Source organism: Phyllostomus hastatus, unplaced genomic scaffold (genome assembly GCF_019186645.2).
Source record: "Phyllostomus hastatus isolate PE091 unplaced genomic scaffold, TTU_PhHast_1.1 phas_contig_58, whole genome shotgun sequence".
Classification (NCBI taxonomy): Eukaryota; Metazoa; Chordata; class Mammalia; order Chiroptera; family Phyllostomidae; genus Phyllostomus; species Phyllostomus hastatus.
In genome coordinates, this window is record NW_025333916.1 from 57,314,428 (window position 1) to 57,329,023 (window position 14,596).

The following is a 14,596-nucleotide window of genomic DNA, read 5'->3' on the forward strand; positions in this document are numbered from 1 at the left end:
CATTTTTAGTCTGAAAAATCCATATAGATAACACAGCATGAAGGTATTAATAAGAAACAGAAGCTATTATTGTCTTTGGGACTGTCTAAATTATTATAAATTCCCACTTTAATAAAGATCTTACCCTAGGCCCTGGCTGGCGTAGCTCAGCGGATTGAGCTCGGCCTGCGAACCAAAGTGTCGCAGGTTCAATTCCCAGCCAGGGCACATGCTTGGGTTGCAGGCCATGACCCCCAGCAATCGCACATGGATGTTTCTCTCTCTCTCTTTCTCCCTCCCTTCCCTCTCTAAAAATAAATAAATAAAATCTTCAAAAACATATCTTACTGTAAGTATTCTTATTCCATCTCTCCATAGGTACAACCCACCTTCCCCCCGGCTTTACTGGGGTGTAACTGACAAATAAAGCTGTGTGTGTTCAGAGCGCACAGCGTGACGACTCGCTGCACCTGTACACCGTGAAATGATTACCACAGTCAAGTTCATCACCCCATCCGTCACTTCACAGTGACCTTCTGTGCTGTGAGTGGCGGGAAGGCTTCAGACCTACCCTCCCGGCAAATTCCAAGTACACGAGACCGTGTTACTATTAACCAGTCACTACGCCGTCCATTAGATCCCCGGAGCTGGTTCATCCAGCTGCAAGTTCGCACCCTCTGACCAGCAGCTTTAGCTCTGCCGCTCCCTCACTCCAGCCTTCACCTGCTCCCTTTTCCATTTTCCTTTTTTTTTTTTTTAAATCCTCACCCAGGGACATTTTTTTCATTGCTTTAGGGGAGAGCAGGGAGAGAAGAGGGAGAGAACCATAGAAAGAAACACTGATCAGCTACCTCCCATACAGTCCTGGACCCGGGATTGAACCTGCAACTTCGGCATGTGCCATGACCAGGAACTGAACCCCTAACCTTTCGGGCAAGGACAATGGTCCAACCAACTGAGCCGCACCGGCCAGGGCGCCCCCTTTCTCTGATGCCACCCGCACTGGGGGACACCTTGCACAGTTAGCCACTTAACGGGAAGGCATCGCAGGTGTGTGTGTGTGTGTGTGTGTGTGAGAGCCTTAAGCACATGAGCGCTGCTTCAGTGAGTTCAACCAGCAGCTTTAGGGGAGGGAGGAGCCCAGAGTCAGTACCTGGCCCGTGCACCTGTGCCGCTGCCCCGCCTTCATTAAGAAAACACAGACGGGCTTCCAGGCCGGCCGGGCTGAGGCAGGCTGGGGGCTCTTCCCTGGACCTGCTCTACCGCTCTCACTGCCTGCGGACCCCCGGGTCCTCTCTGGCACAACTCACCGCCACCTGTCCGGAATGTCGGTCTCCCGCACCACCCGCAGTTTTCCACGGCTGTCCCTGGACTGGCAGAAGGGGGGCTCCTGCTGTCTCTTGGAAGTTAGGCGCAGCCTCCCGGTCCACTCCTCCCCACCGGCCCTGGCCCTGTGCGGAGTCCCCCGAGACGCGCACACTGCTCCCCCTCTCCGGGGGCCCCCGGCACCCACCCTCCCTCGTCCATTCCACACACGCCAGCTCGTCCTTCACAGCTCAGCTGGCACCGCTCCTTCCCCGTCTTTCCTTCTCGGGCCCCCAAGGGGGACAGATTTCAGCTGCCATCACCCTCTTGTATCACCGCTGTCTGTCCTTTAGCAGAATTAAGGAGCCAGTGAAACAGCCAGGACTGTCTCCGTGGGAAGCCTAAGCACAAAGGCAGACGGATGGCGGGGCTCTGCACCGGACCCCAGGGCGCCTGCACGAGCGTCTGCTCCCAGCAGTGGAGCCCGGGGACCCTTGCAAGTGTCCCCGTCACAGCTCTGACCACGGGTGAGCACGCTGAGAAGTTCCCCAACAGAGACGCCTGCAATTTCACTGAAGCTGGCACTGGGGAAAGGGCAAGTTGGCGCGATTCTCTGTCCAGCCAGCAGCGCAGTGTCCGCATGTCCACACCGCTTGGCCGCTCTCTTTGCCACGGCGGCGTCCTCAGTCAGTACCTCTCCTAAAGGGGGATGAAGAGCATTTCTTCGTGAAAAGTGGCCTTCCAACCAAAAAAAAAAAAAAGGAAGCTAACTGCTGGTCCATTGGGGACGGGGGAGTAAAGTGGGCCATGAAAAGCAACGGTGGGGACAGGAAGAAAGGTGACAAATAGAAAGAGCAGAACGTTGACTTTGCTGGTGGCCCCAGCCGGTGCGGTGACGCAGCTCAAACCACACACTGTGCGTGGGTGAGAAAAGGTGACTCGGCTGGCGAGACGGCCCCCTTCCACCAGGCTGCACGGGAGAGGGAGGTGACACCCCGGGCCTGCGTTGGTCACGGCAGTTCCGAGACATCTTTCGCGGCTACGGAGGGTCTACTTCGTATCAAAATATTTACGACTGCTGCCGACTCAAGAAAAACTGTCCCTGCATAAGGAACAAATTATGAAATTAATGTCAGATACTGTCAAGATAGAAACATTATTTTAAACCGAATGCCTCACCGCTCTCATCCTCGGTAAGACTACGTGCCGGAATTTCCCAGGCAGAACACCCGTGATTTCCACGCTTCCTAAATTTATTGGTCGGAACCCACCTCGGTAGTTTCATCGGAGATAATCTCAAAAAGGCAAGTCTCTCGCAGAAGATATATAGCAGCAATTTTAAGACTATTAGCCTAGGACAGTCGCACACATGTACAATATAAGTCATCACTAAATCATCGGTGAATGTCAAGGAGAAATAACCTAGTCTGCTCCTCTTTGTAATTTGTGGAATAAGCAGGAGGAATGTTTGTGTTCGTGGAAAAGTAACATGACAACAAAGTCTCTCTTAAAATTGCAGGGGAGGAAAGGAGGCCTCCTTGAGGGTCAATTGCAGCAACATAGTTATTTTGTGTGTTCCCCTGGCCCTGAATGGCACTGGTCACTTGCCATGTCATTCAAGGGGCAGGGCATGTCCTTCCTGGGCACTGCTCTGTGTGTGGCGCACACCCACTGCCTGGCAAAAAAAAAAAAAAAAAACCCAACACAAAAAGGCCCTTACTGGTTCCTGATGAATGAATCGCACTGCACCCGAACAGCTCTCTAAGGAAGACCTGACCTTCAAGAACTTGTCGTACAGGATTGTTGAAAGCAACAGCAGAAGGAAAAAAAAATGCCTTCCGCTCAAAATAAAATTTCTTGGCAACAGAAAGTATTTGTTTTAAAGTAAATAAAAAGTCAACAAAATATTTCCCAGTGACCAGAAGCAGTGGAATATTTTGTCAGCATGTCCTGAAATGCTGTTCACAGCAGTTTGATGTTAAGTGATAAAACAAAGTTATTCTGCTTAGAAATCCTGTATTCACAGGAGTAGAGGGTGGGACAAAAGTAGGTCTGCAGTCATTTGTGTGAAAATAATACAGTAACAAGTAAATAAATGGTACAAGAATAAGCTGCGCTTTGTTCACAACTGTAAAGCTACCTCTGCCCTCCCTGCAGACGGGAGGCCTCGAGCATCGCACCAGGCCTGAGTCTGCCCCCAGGCCTGAGTCTGCCCCCAGGCCTGAGTCTGCCCCCAGGCCTGTGTCTGCCCCCCAGGCCTGAGTCTGCCCCCACGTGTGGGCCCCGCGAGCTGGACGCCACTGCTCCCGTGTTCCAGATAAGGAAACAGACACAGGATGCGCCCCGGTCACACAACCTGCGAATGGGAAACGGGACCTGATCTCAGTCCCTTTAGAATACAACATGCTTTCTAGGTTGGAAAGCAGGAAAATAAAAAGAATTAATAGTCCTCTATAATTTCCACACACAAAGAGAATCTCATCTAACATTCGGTATGTAATCTTCCCGGCTTATTCTCCCCGCCCCACCCCCCCCCCCCACACACACCAGCTCCCTCTCTCTCACGCTCACCCTCCAAAACCAAAGACCTTAGATCAACTTGCACACACTGCTCTGTGCTCTGCTTTCGCGGTTTACGAGCTCCGAGTGTCTGCCCACCTCAGCAGACGCGCCTGCCTCACGCCCGATGCAGAAAGGGCTCTCCATGACACATGTGTGCATCGCCACTGGTGTGGTCGACTCCCTGCTGTTGAGCACTTGCGTGGTCTCTAGTTTATAATGGTCCTAATGTCATAAACAACAAGGCCACAGAAATAATTTCTGTACATTAGAGGTGCTCTTTTTTTTGCATGTACTTTCTGCAGAGGTCACCAGTTCTGGGGGTGAGTTTTCCCCAAACATCAGATAACACACCCCTCCCAACTTTGAGACACTCACGCCACTAAGCAGACTTCCGCCAGGTTAAGGGTCAGTGTGCCGGGGGACACACGGGGGTCTGGTGTGGGGGAGGGGGGGGATTACAGGAATGCCGTGCCTGTGCGCCCCGTGTAGGTGAGGACCACTCCTCTAGGCCGGTCTCGGTACACATGCTTTATTTTTTTTTCCCCTTAAATTCCTAGTGGTGGAAATGCCTGACTAAGGGACATGGCACATTTTTGAGGCTTTCGATGAGTAATACAAAATTGCCCTCCTGGAAAGTTGTAACAATTGAAGACACCCACCGGCGGCATTTGGAAGTGACAATTTTCAAAACTGTCTAGTTGGCTAGACTTGTATGTAAATAGTCAAATCCCTCTATGGCCCCAAGTTTTAAAAAACAGTGGAACTATTAGTAAAACAACAAACAATTTGGAAAGTGCTAGATTTTGAAGTATATTTTCAAATACAAAATGTAGAACTAGAAAGGCATCCCATCTCGCCAGACAATTAAAGGAAGGACTGTCGGAAAGCCCAGGGACACCAGGCTCTGAAAGATTCCCAGGCCTGTAAATAAAACACAGACTCTTAATATGCCCTTCTGGCTGATATTAGGCTTCACAGTTTGGGCTTTGGTAGCAACAGGCTCATTTTCTAACAAGAGACTCATGGAATTGTATATGCCTTCAAAGTTTATAAACACTACCTTATAGCCAGTATGCAATCCCAAGTTCTCGAAATCCTTTCGCCTCTCCGTTTACCGGACAACTGCCGGAATGCAAACGCCCCTGGCCCTCGGCTGCCTTATCAGTCGACTTTACCAGAAGTGGACGGGATGACCTGGGATCTCTTCTGCTTTTCAAATTCTACACGTCCTCTGGTTTTGACGGAGTGTTTAAGTTCCTATTACTCATAAGAGCTTTCTTTGCATTTCAAGCTCTGTATTGTGCTTCCACGAAATCAGAACCAGGCTTTGAAAAAAAAAAAAGGGTTAATTTCTAGAGCTACAGTAGAATGCTGACAGTCCAAGTGTCCTGGAGGACTAGACACGGGGTAACGTTCTAATCAGACGAAGATTTATGCTCCCGATTTCATTACTGTTTCTTGGGAGAGACTTCCACGCCGCCCTCGCCTCCTCCGCTCTTGTGCCGCGCTATAAATGCTACAGCACAGAACGTGAAACAGGCCCTCGCCTGCAGGGCAATGAGTCTCCAGGCCGGGGGCGGGGGGGGGGGCTGGGGGGTGACGGGCACCCCAGCTTGAAGGTGGCACACCGGCACCCTTGGGGGCTGCAGCACTGAAGTCCTGGTAGTGCATGTTTACTTCTCTGCAGCTCCCCCCACCCCGAACACAACAGACACACGATTCTGTCCATGGAATGTTTACAACTCACGGCTCCATTAGCATTTCTAATATTAGAACTGGGAAGCACTGCTTCTGCCACCATGTGTCACTTTCCACCAGATTCTCCTGACACCACCACTTCAACGGCACTCGGGACCCAGGGTCTCCTGGGAGGAGTCTGCTGCTCTCAGCAGTCCGAGGAAGGCAGAGCAAGGGGGCTCCGTACCCACTGCCCCCTCTAGGGAAGAGCCACAGGAAGACTTTCAGGAACTAATATCGCCTCCTTGTGGTCTTTCAGGATACTGCCACTTAATAATGCAGGTAACACATGCCTTCTCACCTACAGGCACAGAGAACAATTCCAAGTCCTCCTCCATACGTGCTCTACGGACAGGTCAGAGCCAAGAGTGTATCACATCCGAGCAACAGCACGTGAAAAATTTGCCCACCAGAAGCTTCCCCCTCGACTTGCAACGTAAAACCATAAAGCACAACCTCTGCTCCCACGAGCAACAGCGGCAGTGGCTGGTGAGAAGGCGTGTGGTGATTCCAGACAGTGAGACAAAGGTGCAGCAAGACCCCACCTCTGCAGGGCACAACGGAAATGCACAGGAAGTCGTGAGAGTGCCGGGCCCCAAACGCCCAGGTCCCTGCATTTACCTCCGCCAGCTCCCGGCACCGCAGATGCTCCCAGCACCTGCTCTCTGCCTGAGGGGCCTTCCCTTCAGTGACAGTGACGCAGGTGACTGAAGGGCTCGAGTCAGAGAACCCACCCTCGACAGTGTGTGCACGCAGCTTGTGAGAGAGGGATGAGGGATAAAACCCTCTCCCGTGAAAACAACTTACTGAGTCCCTGGGACCAACCAAGTAAAAGAGGAAATCAAAACATCCAAAACCCTCCTTCTGCAAGATCCCCCAAACTCCCGATGTTGAACAGGAGCCCAAAAGTCACAGTCGAGGCAAAGAGGGCAGACTCCTATTAGACGTCTACAACAATTGCTTGGCACAGAATCCACTTCCCGAGCTTCCAACGAACATAAAGGAACATATATTTAGAATGACAGCTTAGAAGTGGGAAGAGGAAACACCGCAGTTCCTGGTATTCCCTGAAATAGAACATGCACGCATTCCTTCCGTGAGGAGAACAGCACCTGCGCAGGGAACACACACATGTGCTCACCGGCCCGTCGTCGGCCCAGAGGAATGAGACATTCAGTACAAAATGGGTGGGGGTGGGGGGGGGATCTCTGAAGATTTTACACTTCAGCCAATGGCTCATCCGCTGAAATCAAGGTAGAGTTCTGACTTAGAGATCACTAGAACGTCCTGGAAAATTAGCTGTGGTTTTTTAAGGCTTCACACTTGAATTTCAGAGCACAGCAATCCCACGCAAGTGGCTTCAGCAATCATTTGAGAGGCTGTGGCAACAGGGTGACGGATCTGGTGATGTCAAGGGCTGGAGCCCAGGTGGAAAGCTCAGATAAAAAAAACTTCCAAATCTAAGCATTCTGGCCCAAAGCGAGCAAGATTATTGTTTTAACTCTTTGATGATTTATTGATTCGGCAAATACTCCCGGCCCGTTGGGACCGAGGCTGCTCCTGGTGCTGGGGACCCGTCCCTTCTGGAGCTCACAGCAGGTGGAGAAACGCCGCCACCCAAGGTCTCCGTTCCACTTCTGTAAACATCCTTTGACGTATGCAAACGTGCAGGGCATGGTCCCAGCGCCTGCTGCCCGCTCCGTCCTGCCCTCCGCACGTCCCCTTCACCATCAACTCCAGCCCCACGGCAGCCTCTGTTCCGGGCACCTGAGGCTCAGCCCCACCCCTGGGCCTTTGCACTTGCTGTTCCCTCAGCCCGAGCCGCTCTCCCTCCGGATCTCCAAAACTACAGGCTTCTTTCCCGTCCTTCAACTCTCCGCTCAAATCTTGCCGTCTCAGAGAGGTTTCTAGAGGCGCTCAGCCCACACCAGCAGCACCGCCCCCTGTTTTATTACTTCTCCAGTACTTAGCACTATCTGATACTATCTCCTTTATGGCTCCTCTGCTTTCTGTCTCCCCGCTGAGATGTGAACTCATTACCGTGGGGCCAGTCCACCGAGCCCTGCTACATTCTCAGTCCCCATAAAGTTGCCTGAAATGGTGTAACAAATGCTCAATAAGCACTCATTTAGGAAAAGCAAATATAAGTGATATTAGCAGTTTTGTACCAGGATGACAGGTACCAAATAATAAAGGAAAAAGCAAATACCTTAAGTGCGAAAACATGTGTTTGATCAGTTAAAACAAAAAGGTCATTACTGCTTGCACTCGTCTAAGAAACATTCTCAAAAATAAACGTGATGGAAATGTGAGGCTCAACAGCGGCTGATACTCAGATTTCATGATGCATTAGGCTCAATTTCTAGCATTAGCACGACTTCTACAATTTATTCTTCTGAAAGCACTCTGAGAAGTCAATTTTTAACTTACGATGAAAGAGCCAAATATTTTCTAAAAGCATATTCCCCTTTAAGACTTATCAATAACCCCCTCCCAAACTGTGCAATCTGTAACCATATTAGAGCAACATCAAAATTTGAGATATTGGTGAAAATGTGCACAAGAGAGGGATTTCAGTGCCTGGGGGCAAACAAGTTTCATAAAACAAACTGCTGTCAGCTTCAGCTTCATCAAAGGTATACGTCTTTTCTCCATGCTCAAATATATTTAAACTCTTAAGAATTTTTCTTGACCATTATTCTTAAAAATCTATGTCTCTCCTTTGATTCCTTGTGTTAAAATGAAGTCCTAAGGTGTTAATCAAGGTGTGTGACTTTAGTTCCTGGCCCTCACCACTTCATCACAAAGACACCAGGGACCCTTATGGACCCCTTGGAAATTCCCTAAAAACAAAAGGTGCTCATTAGAGTGAAGAGGCATTTATTTCCTGGAATGTGCCGCAAAGAAGTAAATTACTTCTGCGGGCCTCTGGCAATAATTGAAATCCACTTAAAAACCTCAGAAACAAATGTTTTACAATTTTATAGCAAAATATTACAAACAGCCTACACCTATCTCAATAAAGAAGAGGTTAAATCAATTAGGGTTTCTCCTTAATGGAGTGCTCAGCAGCTGCTGGGGAATGAGACAGCTCTCTTAGGTACTGATAAGAGAGACTGCCAAGATTTCGTACTCTAAGGAGAGGGCGGGAGCTGGTGCAGAACAGAGTATACAATGTGCCCTTATTTGTGGAAAGACAAATAAAAAGAAACATACTAAATGTTTATACTAACATATGCCCCATCTGGAAAGACACAAGCAAGGAGCTAGTAACCCTGGTTACCGGGGAGAACAGGGTGCAGCGGGGCATTGGGAAGAGAGAGGTATATATACTTTCCATTCTACACCTGTCTTTACCTACAGAACCTTCCACAGTGTGCACGGACTGCCCGTCCCACAGATTAATAGGATAATTTAAAATGTTGGGATATTCCCTATTATTGCCAACTTATTATTCAGGGATGGCCATCAAAAAGCAAAAGCATTCAAGAACCACAGAAGTTTGTTCTCTTCGACTGCACCATTCCTGTTCCTTAATTCCCAGAAGGGAGGCGTGCTTGTTGTGACCTAACCTATTACAAAGCAAATAAGCCTCCGTTCGATTCTTGGGAGAGAAATAGCTGCACAGTTCACCTAAACAAACTTACCTCACATTTCAGTTGAGCATGTACCTACCTAACGAAGCCTACAAAGCTACACAGGTTCCACCTGGCCACAAAGTAGAAAGTCCAAGTAAGAAACAAGTGAGGGGACACTCTCCTGTTTTTACAATAAAAACACTCTATGCTTGGGTTTCCTTTTCTCTGCCAGGCTCAGACAAGCCACCCTCTGATATCAGTGAAATATGATTTCAGATCTGCAGCAAAATAATCAGTTAAGGGGAGGGGCAAGCATCATTTGCACCGAACAAACGCTTTTAAAGCTTTTAAAGCGTTGTCATTTGTGGGGGAGGGGAGGTTGCTTTAAATGTAGGTTAGGGATCATTTCCCTATCCCTGACTGACTGATACTATTCAGTCGCATTAATTTCACTTCAAGCAATTGTTTAAAAGTAAATCTGAAAATGAAAATGAACAAATAGGAAGGAAAGCTTTAAGCAAACTTTTCTGTTGAATGTAATCTTAAAAATACACATAAAAAAGAAATGCAAAAACATAATTTCCACACAAATGCCCCTCGCGGTGTGTCAACAGTTGACTGTATTAAACACATGCATATAAAAAGAAACACAAAGATACCCAACTGTGAGTAAAAAACTTCATATATTTTTGCTAGCAAAAGATGAGGGACGGAGAGAACCGCGTTATTCAAGCCTAGATGTAAAGCCACAACCCTGATAGGCAGTTTTCTGCCGGTCAGAACTCACGGTTCCAGCCTGTGATGTGAGACAACACGTCAGAAGTGGCATTTGTCATGGAGCCTAACTGTAATTGCTACCACTTTAACTTTGGACTTAATCAATATAGCGCCTTGGGATATGAGCATATCAAAATACAGACAAAAATAAAAATTAAGTCTCCTTCCCACCCCCACCCCCCGGAGCCTCTGTCCTCAGAACTTCATGCCCTACGTAGGGGGCAGAAGTTCGCAGCAGCGGAGTCGGCGCCCTCCGGGACCTGAGAGTGGCCCAAGGGCGCGCACGGAGCGGCGCGACTCCGAGCGCTCCCCCTCCCCCCACCCAGGTCACTCAATTCGGATGCTCTCGGAGACTCGAGACCAGAGCCGGCCGGAGCGCTGCCCCCAACGCTGCCCGGGCCGCCAGGCGCTCGCGGCGACGCGCCCACGGGACCGGGCTCCGCAGCTCCCACTGCCCACGCCGCGCCCACCCGCCCCGGGCACTCACGGGCTGCTCTCGCGCCGCTATCTCGCCATTCCCCGCCGGCCGCTCCGCTGCCTTGGCCGCAGCCCGGGGACTACCCGGAGTCCGCAGTCGCCCGGGGCTGGAGGCGAGGAGGGCCAGGCACTACCCGCCGCCGTCTCCTCGCCCCCCGGTCCCAGCGCTGACTGCTGGAGGCGGCCACGGGCTAGGGGCCGCCCGCTGCCCTCCGCAAGCCCCGGGAGCCGCCGCCGCCGCCAGAGCCGCGCGGAGGCAACGGTCACGGCCACAGCCACGGCCACGGCCACGGAGAAGACGCTCCTGCCCGGACTGCGGCGCGCGGGGGCGGTGCCTGCACGCCACTCGGCTGGGGGCGCTGCGGCCCCGGCCCCGCCCCCCGCCCCGCCCCGCCGCGCCGCCCGCGCCCCGCGCGCCCCCGCCGGAAGCTGCCCGCGCGTCCCCGCCGCCGACCCCGTTCCCCACCGCCAGGCCAGGCGCTCGTCCGGCGCCCGCCCGCTAGGCCTCCTCTGAGTGCCGGAGGAGAGCGGCCGCGCACCGGGCCCGAGCGCCAAGATGGGTGCTTCCGAGGCGAGGCGAATCCGGAGGCCAATCTCCGGAAAGGTCCTGGGAGAGCCGGAGAGAGCGGAGCGGCGAGCCGGTGCAAATCCTCACGCAAGGCCGGCCTAGCGCGAGGAGGCCCCGCGGGAAGGAGAGCGCCAGCCCACACGCTGTTAATGCGCTTTGCAAACAGTGCATAGCACAGAGGAAAACGTGGCGCCTTGATTTAGCTTCCTCTCTAAATACACACGAAAATGAGCTTCTGCGCCTCGGAGCGGGGCGGGGAGAGGGTCTTATTACAGATACCTAAAATGCTCCAAGGGCCGGGGCGCTGCCTCTCAGGCCACCTTCCTCCACCCTGGTGCAAGGATCCCTCAGCACAACAGGGCACGCGGGGCGTTCTAAGAATATCCTGGAGCCTTCTAGTCTTGCCTCCAAGGCGTGGTGGGCTTATTTGTGCGGAGAAGAAACGGTTCCTTTAATGGGGTGAGATTTTTCCTCCCTGCATTGTTCCCATTTCCGCAGTTTCACTTGGCCTCGATTTTCTTCCAGAGTAATGCACCAAATGAAATTAGCTGGAGAGCGTTTGATGGCGCAGAATCATGGTTTGAATATGTTTACTCTGTATGCCGGACGCGTTTGATGATATTCTTTTCAGCACAATTAATTTTGCAAAGTTCAGAAATGTGCCGGATAAAGTCCCTGGCACGCAGAGTCACGGGGCTCTGCAACCACACCTTCAGTAAGAGGCAGGCCTGTTTGTTTCATTTGCAATTTATTTGATGCACCAGCACCAAGGCCAACGTCTGTTTTTTTTTCAGAGACCTTTGGATGAAATGCCAAAGCCATTTCTAAATTGGCAAAATGAAGCTTCTTTTCTGAAATAACTTGTCCCTGTTGATAATGTGACTAAAATGGACAACAAGTACACCTGCCAGCATGTTGATTACAAAGTCCGCTCCCTGGACGAAAATGTTTCACAGTAACACATGGTCCCTGCCAGGGCCCTGATGACCGGCTCCATCCAGTTGCACATTTTGAACACCCAACCAAAATGCTTTTGTTACCTGTATCTATGAGTTTTTATTTGTTCATCTTGTTTGTTGCTGGAGGGAAAGGAGGGTGGAGGGGAGGCAGTAATGAGTAAAGGGGGTCAAATATATGGTGACAGGAAATTTGACTTTGGATGGTGAACGCACCATGAAATATACAGAGGATGTGTCACAGAATTCCACACTGGAACCTATATAATTTTATTAACCAATGCCACCCCAATACATTTAATAAAATTTAAAAAATGCTTCTGAGGAATAGAATGAAAAAGTAAAATAGAGTCATTCTAGTCAAACTGCCAAATTACTAAAATCAAGTAGGGTGAGGCAGAGGAAATCATACCTGCAAGGAAAGTTCTAGAAGTGAAAGGCTTTGTTCTTTGAAAGGCTTGATCACACAAAAATAGCAAAGAAGACATGATGGGGTTTTGTTATTCAATTACGTCTTGGCTCTTAACAGGCTTGCCGGGGTGGGTGGTAGAACATGGGGCGGAGTGCCTGTCAGTCAGTGGGACGCAATATGGCTTTGTTCCTGGAAGAAATTTTGGAACCAAGTAAAAATCTACAAATTAAGCATAGTCACTCACCAGTGAGCGGCTGGGAGGAGGGGAACTATTCTTCACTTTAAGCCTGACTGATAAATGTAGACTTAAATTGGGTTATTTTAGAGCACAGCTTTGGACCAGATTCAAAATGTTAATTAGATCCCTGTAACAAGAAGACATATGAGAGCAATCAGCTAATTTTCTCTAGATGTGATGCTCTTTGCCCAAAGTGGTGTGGAATGCTATTTGAGAGGCGTACAAAACTCGATAAACACCATGAACAATAGTGTCTGCCTGGGATTCTGTTTAGAATACTCTTCTCGGGATAAAGAGTTTTCGGGGTGTTATGTAAACTATGTTGGTTAAAGTATTAGGTCCCTAGCATGGTCCCAACAGAATTGTACTTTGTTTGTCTTTTGTTTGTTTATACTGTGCTTCCTTCCAAAGAGCCTTAGGTGGTTTGTCATGAAATACAAACATTGGAAAAAAGAAGAAGAAGAAGAAATTCTCACTGAGACCAACGAGAGTATTTGAGCACTACACGTGGTTCCAACTGTCCTCACTGCCATCTGAAAGAGGGAACAGGAGGATTTTCAGAAGTCTCATTACCAAGTGCAAGGAACCACAAAGTTGCTGCAGGAGCAAGTCTTTGTGACTCTGAGCGAGCTCTGAGAGGACTGGGTCATAAGGGCCTGTACCCGAGGGGTGTTCCGAGCTCCACGCTGAGAGAGACACTGCACAGCATCGCTTTGGCCATCTTTTGGTGGCAGGCAGAATATATATATATATATACATATTATTTTTTTCTTTTCTGGTGAACAGCTTAGAGTTGCTATTGTTGAAAATAAGTAGCCAGTCTCCTGCAAAGTTTTCTTTCTCTCTTTCTTTCTTTCTTTCTTTCTTTCTTTCTTTCTCTTTCTTTCTTTCTTTCTTTCTTTTTTCCTTCCTTCCTTCCTTCCTTCCTTCCTTCCTTCCTTCCTTCCTTCTTTTCTTCCTTTCTTTCTTACTGACCTTTGAAGGCAAGCCAAGGACCTCATGTCAAATCCTAGTTTTCCCAGTTTCCTCCTCCATAAAGAGGGGGTCACTAAAAGTAGCTATTTCAGAGGATGGTGGAGAAAAAGAAGAGTTAATCTCTCTCAAACCAGTTACTGCAAAAAGTGTTAAATTTGCTATAGTTTTTCTCAGCCAAGGTATGTATGTATAGTTCCTCCCTTCCTCTTATAATGTGTCTTTGATTGTAAACCACCCCAAATCGCTTTTGGAAGACTGCAGGGCGGATGAGCCTGCCACAGAGTAAGCGGTAAGTGTTCGCCGCAGCCATTGTTATTACAGTTTCCCATGACCACTCCTAAACCAATCACAGCAGACGGATGAGGCTGCTTGGGGGCCAGGTGAGGGTGTGAGATGATTACTCACTCCTGTCACCCTTAGTGGGTGCAGCTGAGAGGACTGAGGAGTAGGCAGGCATCACTAAGACGCCCACAAAATTGTCTTGTTCTCTTTTACTCCTTTTCTCATTGGCCCGTCATCTCCTGTCCTACGTGCTGGTGCTGACTGTTTGATTAGGAGCCCCCAGGAATGGCCCTTCCCCAGCAGACCCCCCATGAACTCCCTGGGCCTTGAAGACCTCCCACCTGAAGGGTCTCGCCCAGGGTCTTACACTGTTGAGAGGTGAAATGCTTCACACAGTGTCAAAGCTAACTCCCAGAGCCAGCAGCCGAGGGCTGAGGAGGGGGAGCCCCGGGAATGTGGAGAGAGCTCCCAGAAGGACCAGAGGCAGCAGCAAACCCTCTCTTTCTGGGACAAACCTGCCTGCCCCTCCGCTCTGCCCCCTTCTCCATACCTCCCGCCGGACCCCAGTGACCGGCCGTCTGGTTAGAATCTTCGTTTCCAACCCTGCTCTCCCTGTCACTCAATGGCCGTCCCGTGTTTCTCCCTGCCACCCCCATCTCCTCTTTCCTGCGTGTCTCCACTGGGGCCTCCCTCTCTCCTGGGGTCCTCCGCCCCTTCATCTCTTCTTGGCACTCCCCAAGCCCTCTCTCC

At 50.1% G+C, this 14,596-nt stretch overlaps 1 protein-coding gene and 1 long non-coding RNA gene across 3 annotated transcripts in view; one reads left to right on the top strand and one right to left on the bottom strand.

Annotated features, from left to right (window-relative positions):
* LIFR (LIF receptor subunit alpha) overlaps positions 1-14,596 on the bottom strand; it is an 80,909-nt gene that overhangs the window by 56,252 nt on the left and 10,061 nt on the right. Inside the window, exon 1 of one of the 2 annotated variants that reach the window (XM_045848322.1) lies at positions 10,426-10,728. The exons of the other annotated variant lie outside the window; for it this stretch is intronic. The gene's annotated coding sequence lies outside the window, so the exon portion shown is untranslated. Of the gene's footprint in view, positions 1-10,425; positions 10,729-14,596 lie in introns of those variants that run through there. 2 annotated transcript variants of the gene reach the window in all.
* LOC123824888 lies at positions 10,869-12,258 on the top strand. Its single transcript, XR_006786780.1, has 2 exons — positions 10,869-11,442; positions 11,778-12,258. It is a non-coding gene; the product is annotated as an uncharacterized LOC123824888 (long non-coding RNA).